General features: G+C 38.4%; 1 protein-coding gene and 3 non-coding genes across 4 annotated transcripts in view; 3 read left to right on the top strand and 1 right to left on the bottom strand.

Moving 5' to 3' along the window:
• LOC129755351 (mitochondrial protein C2orf69 homolog) overlaps positions 1-13,440 on the top strand; it is a 118,571-nt gene that overhangs the window by 98,636 nt on the left and 6,495 nt on the right. The window lies entirely within an intron of this gene.
• Trnah-gug (transfer RNA histidin (anticodon GUG)) lies at positions 2,862-2,933 on the top strand. The gene has a single exon. It is a non-coding gene; the product is annotated as a tRNA-His (tRNA).
• Positions 3,554-3,627, top strand: Trnat-agu (transfer RNA threonine (anticodon AGU)). Its single transcript has one exon. It is a non-coding gene; the product is annotated as a tRNA-Thr (tRNA).
• Positions 4,011-4,083, bottom strand: Trnav-aac (transfer RNA valine (anticodon AAC)). The gene has a single exon. It is a non-coding gene; the product is annotated as a tRNA-Val (tRNA).

The following is a 13,440-nucleotide window of genomic DNA, read 5'->3' as shown; positions in this document are numbered from 1 at the left end:
TTAAAGATCTGATAATTTGAATATCAAATATAGTTCCATTGGTTGATCAGTTTTAAAGCTTTACAACAAAATTTATATGGAGCTTCCTCCTTTCTTCCTCTCTCTACACTGTGAAGCTTAAGGATCGTAATCGTAGAAACATATCTCGTAACCGAGTACCTTTCCATGCCATTTTTGTTTCCAATTGTTGGCTTCGTTAGCATAAATTAAGAACTTATGCTAAAACTATTGTATTGGGCTCACCTCCCTCCTCCTATGTACCTACTCACTGAATAGAGGATGGTGTGTCAGATTGAATCATACCAAAATGATTTTCCATATTAGGTTTTGTCCATTTCTCAGATTTTGTAAAAAAAAAGTTAAATGTAAGCCTCCTCTTCCCTTCCTATATTAAAAATTCAATCATCCTATTGCAAGAAAGGAATTGTTTCACATAGAAAAAGTATTGTTCATACTCAAATACTTTTTGATGCCGAATTTGGTTTCATTTGCTCGATAAATTCTGGAGTTATGCAAAAAAATTATATGGAAGCTCCCCTTTCTCTCTTTAAATCTTTCCGCTGAAAAAAGGTGGGGCTTCAATTTATGATAGAAACATTTCTCGTATCCAAATACCCTCATATGCCAAATATGGTTCAATTTGCTCGATCAACTCTCAAATTTTACTGTAAATTGTAAGGGAGACCTTTCCTCCCCCTTTTCATCCACCTCTCTGAAGGAGAGAGGGATATTCATAGAAGCATTTCTCGTACCCAAATATTGTTCCATGCCAAATTTGGTTCCATTTGCTGTTGTAGTTTTTGAGTTTTGCTGTAAAAATTGTATGAAACTCCCCTCCCTCTTTCCTTTCTCCCCGCTGGAAGAAGGAAGGGGTCCCAAACAATCATTAGAACATGTCACGTTCCCAAATACCCGCCCATGCCAAATTTGGTTCCTTTTGCTTAATTAGTTTTTGAGTTGTGTAAAAAATTATAAAAGAGTCCCCTCTCCCCTTTATTTCTCCCTACTGGAAAGAGGGATGGGTCTTAAATAATCATAGAAATATGTTTCGTATCCAAATACCCTCCCATGCTAAATTTGGTTCCATTTGCTTTATTAGTTTTTGAGTTATAAATACAAATATGAAAGAGGCCCCTTCTACTGAAAAGAGGGAGGGGTCTCAAATAAACATTGAAATATTTTTCGTATCCAAATACCTTCCAGTGCCAAATTTGGTTCCAATATCTTGATTAGTTTTCGAGTTATATGAAAAATTGTAAGGTAGCCCACCTCCCCCCTTCCTATCAACCCACTGAGAGGAGGGAGGGGTACCTAATATTTAAAAAAATATTCCTCGTACCCAAATACCACCCCATGCCAATTTTGATACCATTTGCTTGATGGGTGCTCGAGTTATGCAAAAAATTGTCTTTTGTTTGGGAGGCCCCTCCCTCGCTTATTGAGAGAGGGAGGGGTCTCAAACCATAATAGGAACCTCCCCCTCCCTCCAATACCCCCACCAACAAGTTTCACGCAAATCGGTTCAGTAGTTTCCGAGTCTATAGGGAACAGACAGACAGACAGAAATTCATTTTTATAGATATAGATGTGATTTATGTTTTGGAAACTATGTTTCAATAATGTTCTTGCTTCCGACTATGCGTCTAATGTTAAATTAACCTTTATGTTCCTATTTTCACGTATTGCGCACGGAACAAAACTTATTCCTGAATGAAAAAACAACTTTACCTCAATAAACGGGTTCGGAAAACAGTTACCTTCATTTCGAGGTGAATTGTACCGTTTTGTTTAGCGCAATCCAGGTCAACTTCACCTCGCTATGAGTAGAAAGTACTTTTTTTGTGATTTAACTTTTTTCTAGGTGAATTCTACATTTTTCAGGTAAACTTTACCTCGTTGTGGGGTGAGTTTCACCTCGGTGAGGTAAACGTTACCTTCTTGGATTTCACAAGCATTCACCTTTATATCTCGGTAAATTTTACCTTTTTATTATTTTCCGTGTAGGTATCGACTCAAATTTTCTACAACTTTGAGTTTTCATTTTTTTATGTGATTTGTATCAAATTATTGGACATTTAGTTGATCATTGAATCCAATCGTATTTACTAAGCTGATTTTCACTCTAAGTTACAGGATTTGCGAATTCATATTGAATGTAGTAAAGGAAAAAAACTTTTTTAACGTTACTGTACACCAAATAACAACACGGCCAATCGAAACAAGCTGACTGTTTGAAAGAAGGTAAGCACTTTTCGCAAACACTCGTTCGGCAAGCCAGCCAGCTCACAACTGAATGGATTTAAAAATAACAACAATCGCTCTACTTTACCCAATCCATCCCCCAGTCGCTCTTTCTTGAGCATGTAAACGACAGTCGGTCGTTCAGTCAGTGGTGATATGAATGATTCAGTCCACACTAAGATTAAGCTATCAGCCGATTCGGATTGTGACTGATGCAATGAGGGGTAACTTTTGCTTTGAACTGTTAGCTCCGTTGATTTTTTTTAAATTTTTTTTTCACCTTAATTTTCCCAGTTAAAAATAACTCAATTGAGCACTATTTTTGAAGTAAAAAGTTGAAATTCAATGGCCCTTGCCTTTTCGGCGGCAACTTTTTCTAGGGGTTGAAAAGTGAAAGGAGAAATATGTATCAAAAGCGAAAGAAACAGCAACGACCAAAGCAGACCGTAGAAATAAACTTCTCCCCCTTTTCAATGTTTATACGATTGCTGCAGCAGCAGCTGATTTGTTGTCTCTACCTGTTGTTGATTGGTGGCTGCCTACCATACATTCATTCATCGTTGAAGCCCGTCGTGATGTGTTCGAAACGGCGAGGGGTGTGTTTCAGAGCACCTACAGTAGCCGTGATCGTCTAGTGGTTAGGACCCTACGTTGTGGCCGTAGTAACCCAGGTTCGAATCCTGGTCACGGCAATGTCTCCACGCCTTGAAGATCGCTTCAAAGCTCCAAGACATTGTCACGGATGAAGGTGTAACTTTTTTGTTTGAAAACAATTTTAATGTTTTTACAATTTATGAAACGTTTTGTTTCTTCAGGAAGTAAAATACCGATCCAAATGTGCCTTAAAACTGGAAATTGTATAATTTTATGATAGTACTTTTTGCATAAGCGATTGATTATTTTTACATCACATTGGCGGAGTAAGTAGACACAGCCATACTTGGTTTTAGCCAGTCGTTTTCGACAAATCCAAAAGAAAGAAAGTAGACACAGTGGTAAAATTTCGAATCATTTTGTGGCATAATGCATTTTTAATAGTGCTATCCTGAAGTCAATTTATTTTTTTTCTGGTTTTTGGATTCTGATGTCAAAAGTTTGCCGAATCTCGAACTGTATAATTATTCAAAATCAGGGATTTACGGAAACATTTTCCATTTTTTGAAGTTTGTTGTAATCATATCCGAAACATGTAAAATTCAGCTGAAGAATTTATTACCAAAACTCGCTTGTAGAAAGCTCGAATATTGTTCCCGTGGGTTCGTATCGTAGGGTCTGGCAAAACAAAATCATTCTTGACCCCAATTAAACGTACGGCGCCGTGGCTTAGTTGGTTAAAGCGCCTGTCTAGTAAACAGGAGATCGTGAGTTCGAATCTCGCCGGAGCCTCTTCCGAATGGGAAGTTTTTTACACCCACCAAATGGGTTTCTGCTTTTATCGATGCTTAATTTACTCACCAATCCTATTATGCAACAAAAAGAGATAAGAAAGAGTATTGATATCGTTAAAGAACAGATAGATAGCATACATAAGTTTTATTTAAACCTTTGTTAAAACATCATGAACGAGTCAACTAATAACACAATATAGGTTTAAAATATATGTAAATAAATTAAATAAATTTGCCATTACAGTAAACAAGTTACATTAAAGTATTTTTTAAAACTGGTAGTATATTTTTTAAAGAAACCGGTTTTAAGTTATGTTACAAATGGGTGATGAACGTTTGTATCGTTAGTTAAAGCAAAAGATATACAAAAAAAAAACATTCTGTTTCCGCCCGGGATCGAACCGGGGGCCTTCCGCGTGTTAGGCGGATGTGATAACCACTACACCACGGAAACAGTTGATTACAATGAAGTTATAAACCAAACAGTGCAAATGTCAACAAATGCACCGAAGCTTTTTTGTTAAGGCATTGGAAAATAGACTAAATGAACGACACACTTTTGCCTTTGCTGTTGACTTTTGGTCCGTCACACCTGGCTGACTGTTACTCAGATGGTTTCCGCTTCGTGTGTCGAGGCGTGTCCTCGATTATTTCGTGGCACTCACCAGAATGGTGTGTTCCTTTTTGTCGATTTAGTGATGCATAATCGCTAGCGGGGTCGTTACGATCCCTCTGGTGATTTGAGTTACCTCTCTAACGATTCATGTTTACTGGGTCATGACTCTCTACTCACGTGTCAGGTCTCATTTCTCACGTTTTATTACTCTTTTCTCTCGTCTTTTTATTCACTTCTCACGTTTTACTTCTCATCACGTTCCATTACTCTTTTCTCACGTCTTTTTTTTCACTTCTCACGTATTACGTCTCACTTCTCTTGTCTCATTTTTCACGTTTCACGTATCATGTGCAGGGAATCCAAAAATCGTTATCCTCCGATAGAATTTGCCGATCAAAACACCCGTGAGAGAGATTTTCATCCGCAAGAACACTATACTAGCGCTTATCAACTTCAATTTTCCTCTCGTGCAACTCGTGCATTCCGATTCAAATTTATCGTCTCTTGTAATGTTAAGATGATTTCTGCTCCCGGACGAAAAAAATGTCTCACTATTTTGGAGTCAAAGGCAAGGAGAGTCCGAATGGACGTAAATAGCTAGAAAAGGCACTCTCTGTGCGTTTGTTCTTTCGATCGCTTCCAGTTTTGTCGGAGAATATTCTCAGAACTAGAACTGACCGAGAGAAAATAATTTCGGACGAGTTATCTTGATCGCATTGGAAAATATGAGAAGTCATCACGTTCTCATATTTATCGCTAAGTGTTACACAAGTGATAAACCAGTTAGCATTATCAGATCCACTCGATTTGCTTCCCTGATCATGTGTAATGCCTCATTGTTGATTTTTATTCAAAGTTACGGCCTTCGACAAAAGTTATTCAGCACAAAATTTTCCAAGAACAGTGTATAAAATGGCTAAAAAAGGCATTGATGGCTCGTTCCTAGATTTAAAAGTAAAAAAAATCATCTTTCTCAACAAAATTTCAGTTTTCTCATACAAACCTAAAAATTACGCGTGAAAACGCTAAATACAAGAAATCATGGATGAGTTTTGAATTAAAATCTTTTTATACCCCGGCAGGCTGTGCTTTTCTATTGACAGCCACGTTTTTTCGAAGTTGGAAAATTATTTATGAGCTGTGCGACGAATTCAACCAGGGTTGCTAGCGATTTTTCGTTTTCAAATTCCAAAGTTTTTCCCGGTTTTTCCCCGGTTTTTTCCCGGTTATAAATGATGATTTTCCTATTTAATATTCTCGTTTTTTAATAAAAAACCATGGTGAATAAAAAAAATAATCGTGAAGGGCCTCAAATTTCCAACAATTGTATCCCAAAACTTGTTAAACGGTTAGAAATCATGACAAATACTTTGGCTACTAACACGTAATCTTTTCGTATCAATTTTTTTCATGATTTTTAAAAACGAATCTAAAGAAATTGGCCTCTATTCGTTGTTTTGCTCTACAATTTCAAAAGTTTTGCAAAAAAAAAATGAAGACAATTGATCCTGAAACTATAATGTAGCACTTTTGAGCCACTGTGAATTTTCTAGAATTTTTATAGAGTTCTAGAAAAAAATTGTATAGTTTGTATAGAAATATGTAAAAAAAATACATCAAAACATAATATCAAATCAGCTTGTCAACTTGAATGGAGATTTGTCTTAAACTCAAAATCATTAGATTGCAGGAAAATTTTAAGTTATTATCTGAATGCGGTTAAACTTTTTGAGGAAATCCAAAGACATATTTAAAAAAAAATGTTTTTTTTTTCTATACAAAACAATTAATAACTTTAGTAGTGCCCTAGTCATTTGAACTAAAGATTCGTGAAAATATAGAAAATCGTGTATAAGACAGGGCTGAATTTCAATCGTTTGAATGTGAGATATTATTCTGTATCAGAGTAAAGACCTTATATTCCGGCAGGAGCTTGTTTTCGATACAATTTTTACATAAGGCATATAAACGAGAAAAAATGTTGAGTTCTTTGGACTTTTACTTATCCAGGTTCGACTGTAGTTAGTTTTGTCGATAATAGTTTAATTATTAAATTTACAACATTGGGGTGATGCTTGTAAGTATAGCACATTTGCGGAGAGCGAAAAAATTAGATATCTAACTGCCCCGCAATTTGTTAAAAAAGCGATTCAAACTTTGGTTGTTTACTAATGAACGAAAATAAGTGTTTATGAGATAAATCTATATCAAGACAGCTAAAAACTATTCGCAAATTTAGAAATAATTTTGAAATTCCGTGAAAAAATCTCAAGCATGACAATTTTCCCGGTGAGGTGCCGAAATTCCCGGGTTTTTCCCGGTTTCCCGGTGACGAGATGAAATTCCAAAGTTTTTCCCGGTATTCCCGGTTTTCCCGGTTCGCTAGCCACCCTGGTCAACAATTCGTAAACTATGGGGAAGTGACTCGAATTAATGGATCCCAATCACAGCATAGTATTTTAGACCTTTCTTTAGCTTCTTCCTCTCTGAGCTTAGATTGTACGTGTAAGGCAATCCAAGACCCTCGGGGAAGTGATTATTTGCCTATCCATATTTCTAGCATCAGTGGTCGTAGTCCACCCGAAGAAATCAATATTTCTTATGACCTCACAACAAGGAATAGGTATAGATTGAAAAAAGTATGCATCGGGTGTCAGTGAAGCAATCGACTCAATGGACAAACTGCCTCCGGAGTCAGAGTACAGTTTTATTTCCGGGACAATTGTGGACTGTGCAATCGGGGCACAGGTCATACGGAGTGACAATTCGAAGATACAGAAACGGCCTCCTACTCCGTGGTGGGATGGAGACTGCTCACGTGCGCGAGAATAAAAGTGCAAGGCGTTTGTTGAGTTTCGCAGGACCGGATTGCCAGAGAAGTTTCAACGTTACTTGGCCTTGGAACGCAAGTTCTAGAACTGGATCAGGGCAAGAAACGTCGGTACACGCTTTGGAGAACAGCACGAAACATGCAAAATCACACACCTTCCAACGAAAGTGAGGAAAGCTCGAGTCGATGGCTGATACAGTTCGCGAAAAAGGTCTACCTGGACACAGCACCAGCTCAGAACTATCAGGGATACAGAGAATAGTTCCGAAACGATGATCGAACTTTCACTTGCGCTCTGGGCTTGCAACAATTCAGGTCCCGGACTGGATAGAATCAAATTCAACTTGTTGAAGAATCTGCTAGATACCGCGAAAAAAACGCTTGTTGAATTTATTCAATAAGTGTTTGGAGCTGAACATTGTTCCGCATGACTAGAGACAAGTGAAAGTTAAATACTAAAAATTGGGGTCTACCCCAAGGCTCATGTTTAAGCCCCCTGCTATACAAATTTTATGTCCGAGAAATCGATGCTTGTATGGCACAAAATTGCACGCTTAGACAGCTTGCGGATGACTGTGTTATGTTCATATCACAGGCAAAACAGACATTCAAATAAAACCTCCGCTGCAAGTAACTCTAAATAACTTATCACATCTGGTTCGACTCTAAATGCCTCTGGGGAAAACATATTAGGTACTTGACACAAAAACGCCAAAAGAGAATCAATTTTCTTCGAACAATTACTGGAACCTGGTGGGGTACTCTTCCACAGGACCTCATCAGGTTATACCAAACAACGATACTGTCGGTCATAGAATATGGAAGCTTTTGCTTTGGGTCCGCCGCGGAAACCCACTTGATTAAACTAGAACGAATACAGTATCGTTGTTTGCGTATTGCCATGGGTTGTATGTGTGGAGTCCCGGGTCTAGACCTTATTAAGATCCAAATCCAGACTGCCGCACAACTGACTTGATTGCTTGCTACACTCTGCAAAGGTCAGTTGTGCTATCGATTGCTAAACATCGTCGGTTGAGTTGGGCTCTCATATATTTTCTGTATGGTCTGTATGGTGGGAGCGCAAAGACGATTTATATCAAGATACCACAGTATGCAATCGACACATACGATGAGTCTCGAAGTAATGGCGGGAGTTATACCGTTAAAGTATAGGTTCTTCGATTTATCGCTACGTTTCCCAATTCGAAGTGAAACTATGAATCCTTTGGTGATAGAAAATTTAGAAAAGCGATCGATGAAACTGATGAAGCGCTCTTCTCATGACTTGATGGAAATTTCAGGGGTATTGGTCGCTTTGATCAAAAATTCGTATAGGACCTTAGCTTGGATCCCGTCTCATTGTCTTAGGGCCCCTTAGGGCCCGACGTAAACCACCCGGTGTTCCAATTCGAGACATCTTGGCAAAACTTGATCTTGAATATTTGTACCCTATCTACAAATATCTTAAAATGTCTGACTTGGTCGTTTAGTTCTCCTTCCTTCGTAACCTTTCCCCTGTATATGTACCCTATTAATGTTCATTTCATCTATTCAATAGAGCAACCTACCATCTAATGGGTCCCACAAATTCCAACAGAAGTCTGGCCAGGCATCTGGGCAACCTGGAGTAGCTACCGCATCCACAGCTACAGGATGCCACCACCAAGCCACCTTGTTCACCTTCTTCGCCACAGAAAGCCAGTTTGCCTTGAACTGCTGCTCGTCCTTTGCAGTTTTTTTTGGTCTTCTTTAGGTTCCGCTTGACAATAGCCCAGTATTTCTCAATTGGGCGGAGCTCTGGATTGTTGGGAGGGTTCTTGTCCTTGGGAACCACCTGTACGTTGATGGCGGCGTACCACTCCATGGCCTTTTTACCGTAATGGCAAGATGCCAAATCCGGCCAAAACAAAAAAAAGGCAGCAGACGTTTATTCAAACACTTTTAAACGTAAATTTCTTGGTTGACAGTCCCGGAAGCTATGAAAATGCTGCTTTTCACAAACCACAGGTACAGATGGCTTGCCAAACCAGATATTTCTTCGCAAACTTTGACAGTTTCATGTGCTTGAAAATATCTGCTACTTTTCCCCTTCCTTTTGCCGTATAAAACTCCTGTCCCGGAAGCTGCTTGTAGTCCGTTTTGACGTGGGTTTCGTCGTCCATTATCACGCAGTCAAACTTCGTCAGCATCGTCGTGTACAGCCTCCGGGTTCGCGCTTTGGCCGTCGTATTTTGTTTATCATCGCGATTTGGAGTCACTACCTTCTTGTAAGTCGATAGTCCGGCTCGTTTTTTGGCTCGATGCACGGTTGTAGACGATACACGCAGCTTATTTGCGGCATCTCGGAGAGAGAGGTTAGGATTTCGCTTGAAACTACCGGCAACTCTCTTTGTCGTTGTTGAGAAATCATTTCACTCGGGAACTATCGGTTAGATGCAAGTCGAGTGAATTGCACACAATATCAATTTGACATTCTACAAACAATAACACAGCCACGTGTGGAGACTTCATCTGTCAGCTGTCATCTGTCAAACGGATAACTTGCATGAAAGATTGCACAAGATTGGATACAATGTTTGATGCAATATTGAACGGAATCTGGTGGACAACTGGATTAAATGTTCATGGTCAGTGCTGATAAATATCGCTCATGGTCGTCCGACCTTAACAAAGTAATCTATATGAATATCATCTCCTTGAAAATCCTGTCATAAAGCGACGCGATCAAAGCATTCAATGTTTCTGTCATGATGTTGCTGACAGGAATTAATGTTGCATGACCTTTGTAGCACGCCAACCCAGTTAGAGTTTGTTTGTTAATCTCGTTTATGAATCGACAGCAAGCAATAAAGTTCGAGCTGTTTTCGGGACATGAACGAATAAATCTCACCAGGCTAATTCCTACAGACCGGATCAGGTAAGAAGTGTTCGTTTTTTGTCAATAAAAGTCTGAAAACGAAATTTGGTTTAACAGGAACGTGGAAGTTGGATTAACCGTTAGCCATCTAGCATCGACAAATTTTCCTCGGAACCGCGTCAAATTTTGCGACTTCGAGGAAACGTCTGTTTTTGAATTCAAGCAGCTTCCAGTTGGTTTAGAAATAGAAAACCCACTCTAGTCCGGAATCAGGTATTATCCAGCAACTCGGATAATCAAGCTCGATGTTCCGATTATCATCGAGTAGTTCAGAGCATCAACCACTTCCGTCGACTTACCAGGTCTTCCAAAATGAAAATCTTCCACCACCGTTTATTCCGAAAGAGATCCAATATAGATCGGCACTTGGCAAATAGTTATCACTGGGTGTGGTGAAGCATTTTAAATAATTTTGTAAAAAAATAAACGTTTTGTTTCGTGGGTTAATTTCAGTTTTTTATTTATTTAATTGAACAACAAAAAGATCCCCTCATTTGATTCCGATGATCGCTTTTAAATTTTATTTTGATTATATTGATTTTTCATCGATAGTATGCGCAGTTAAATTCATAATCATATTAACTAAAACAAACATTTCAAGTCAAACTGAATGCCTAAATTCCTTAAATCCATAAAAAAAATGCTAGGAAAAGCTTAATCGACAGACAACGTAAATAAATGACCATCATGCTAGCTTGGATGTCAGTCATTTGAAAATGTCGCGATATCCGACTACATGTAACAGTGATATGATACATATGTAGCATGACAGGGATATTTAGGAGTGTATCAATATCACGTGACATTGCATTGTATGTTTGATGGTTACCGTTTGCCTGCTCTGTTCATGGTTCTTCAAATCAGAAATAGGCACACCGAGAAGAAAGTGCATGAATTAAATACAAACATCACTAATGTAACAGATCTAGTTTTAAGTTATACACCCTTATTCTTGTTTACGGCGTATCTGTCGTTCGTTCGAACGGATACTTTCGAACGAATTCGAAAAAGCTATTCTTGTTTTCGTTCGAATGCGATACGTTCGATGTTGGTGTTACCAGATGAACTTCGAAATTTCTAAGCAGCCCTGCTGTATCAAAATGACATTTCTCGTGTGCCAACAAAAGTAAACAACCTGTCTGATTGTGAATTTGTGAAGTTTTTATTATCGAATCGGGAAACAGGAACCTCGTGAACGGCCCAGAGACAAGGAAAAAATCTCAAATCATGCTCGAGCGGATCAGGCCCACCCAGAAAACCTCCGGCAGCAGCATCAGCAGGCTATTTCGTGATTTCCAGAAGTTTGACAAATCGGAGCCGATAACAGCCGGCGGGGTTATTGCTATCGCTGTTGCTGCTGGAAAGTTGCCCCGTCGTAGAAGATCGGAACTCGCGTAGAAAAAATCGACAAAAATTGAAAATTATTTAAATAAAAATGAGTTTGTATCCTAAAAAATTTTGTTATTTTTAAATTAAAGATATCCATTTGTAACACCTTTCGACTCTACAACCGGTCATATTCATTGGCAGAGGTTTCCGTGTCAGTTTCCTCAATAAGGCCTGGATCTATTTTTACGTTTAGTTTAAGTATCATATTTTTCTCATTTCTTCTCAAATTTGCACAAAATATGTTATTTTGAACCACTTTTGTATTTTATAACCTGCATTAAATTCCACCAATTGCTTTAAACGGTTATCATTCGCATCATTAGACTCGCGTTTGTCAGTCCATACAAAAAATACTTTCGATCGAAAACGGGAATGCAGTTTTTTGTTCGTACGAACGATGTTCGAAAGATCGAACGGTTCTCATTCGTTCGAACGAAAACAAGAATGCAAAATTGCAAAACTTTCGAACGAATGCCATTCGATCGAAAACAAGAATAAGGGTGATACTCTGTGTTCGTCTCAAATAAAGTTACCTTAAACCTTAAACAAGAGTTTGATATCGCGTTTTTTTTCGATCGACTCTGAAAGCTCTACAGGTTATGGGCCCAGTGGGTAACTGGGATATAATAAACCGTACACCTGAACAGGTTATGGACCCAGTGGTTAATTGGGATGTCATACACCCTTATTCTTGTTTACGGCGTATCTGACTTTCGTTCGAACGGATACTTTCGAACGAATTGGAAAAAGCTATGCTTGTTTTCGTTCGAACGCGATACGTTCAAGGTTGGTGTTACCAGATGAAGTTCGAAAATTTTAGGCAGCCCTGCGTTTCAAATTGACATTTTTCGCCAGCTTATTCGATGTAAACAATCGATTTTGTCTGGTATTGTAAATTTTTTTCACGTCGGATTGAAGTAAGATTCGAAAGAAAATCAACTTGAAACCTCACAAGCGCCCTAGAGACGAGGCAAATTTTATCAACAAAAATCAATGCCACCAGTAACAGCTAAAACAAGTGTTTACGAGATGGCACCGGAGCCGATACTCAAATGTGCCCAAACTAACATCAACAGTGGCTGGGGCTGATCCCGGCAATGAAACTTGCCCGGCAGCAACAAACAACGTTCGATTCCAAGGGTGTTTCTGTGGACCAGATGGTCTCTGATCACAAGGTTTGAAAATTGAGAAAATTTCGGGTGATAACAAGAAGTTCGACAAATCGGAGCCGATACCAGCCGATGGGGGGTGGTATCGCTGGAAAGTTGCCCCGCCGTAGGAGATCGGAACTCGACGCAGAGTTTTGATAAAATTGAAAATTATTGAAATAAAAATGATTTTTTATTCTATAAAATTTTGTTATTTTTCAATCAAAGATAAAACACTTTTGGACTCTACAACCGGTCTTATACATTAGCAGAGGTTTCCGTGTCAGTTGGCTCAATTCGGTCTGGATCGATTTTTTTTAAATTTTTTTCAAGACCATTTTTTCCCATTTCTTCTCAAAATAGCACGAAATGTCCTTGTGAAACAGTTTTGCATTTTATAATCGGTATTAAACTTCACCAATTGCGGTAAACGGTCATCATTCGCAGTATCTGATTCGCGTTTGTCAGTCCATAGAAAAAATACGTTCGATCGAAAACGGGAATGCAATGTTTTGTTCGAACGAACGATGTTCGAAAGATCGAACTGTTCTCGTTCGTTCAATCGAAAACAAGAATACGAAATTGCAAAACTTTCGAACGAATGTCATTCGATCGAAAACGAGAATAAGGGTGATAACCAGTGATGCCACATAAAAATCGGTATTTTTGAGTCCGAAAAAATCGGTATTCGGTATGAAAATTCCAAAAATCGGTATAAATACCGATTTTTTTTTTCGAAGCTTTTAATACTATTTTTATTGAAAGAATATTGAAAAATTAATGGATCAAAGCAATCGAAAGATTCCTTTTTATTGTGTGGATATTTTTAAAATATTTGGAATGTTTCAAAGCTTTGCCAAAAAGTGCACAAATTTTTTAAAGAATTTTTACCAGCAAAACTGCCGTTCTAA

This window comes from Uranotaenia lowii, chromosome 1, assembly GCF_029784155.1.
Source record: "Uranotaenia lowii strain MFRU-FL chromosome 1, ASM2978415v1, whole genome shotgun sequence".
Taxonomy (NCBI): Eukaryota; Metazoa; Arthropoda; class Insecta; order Diptera; family Culicidae; genus Uranotaenia; species Uranotaenia lowii.
The sequence above is the reverse complement of the archived record's forward strand: the minus strand, read 5'-3'. Positions and strand labels throughout refer to the sequence as shown.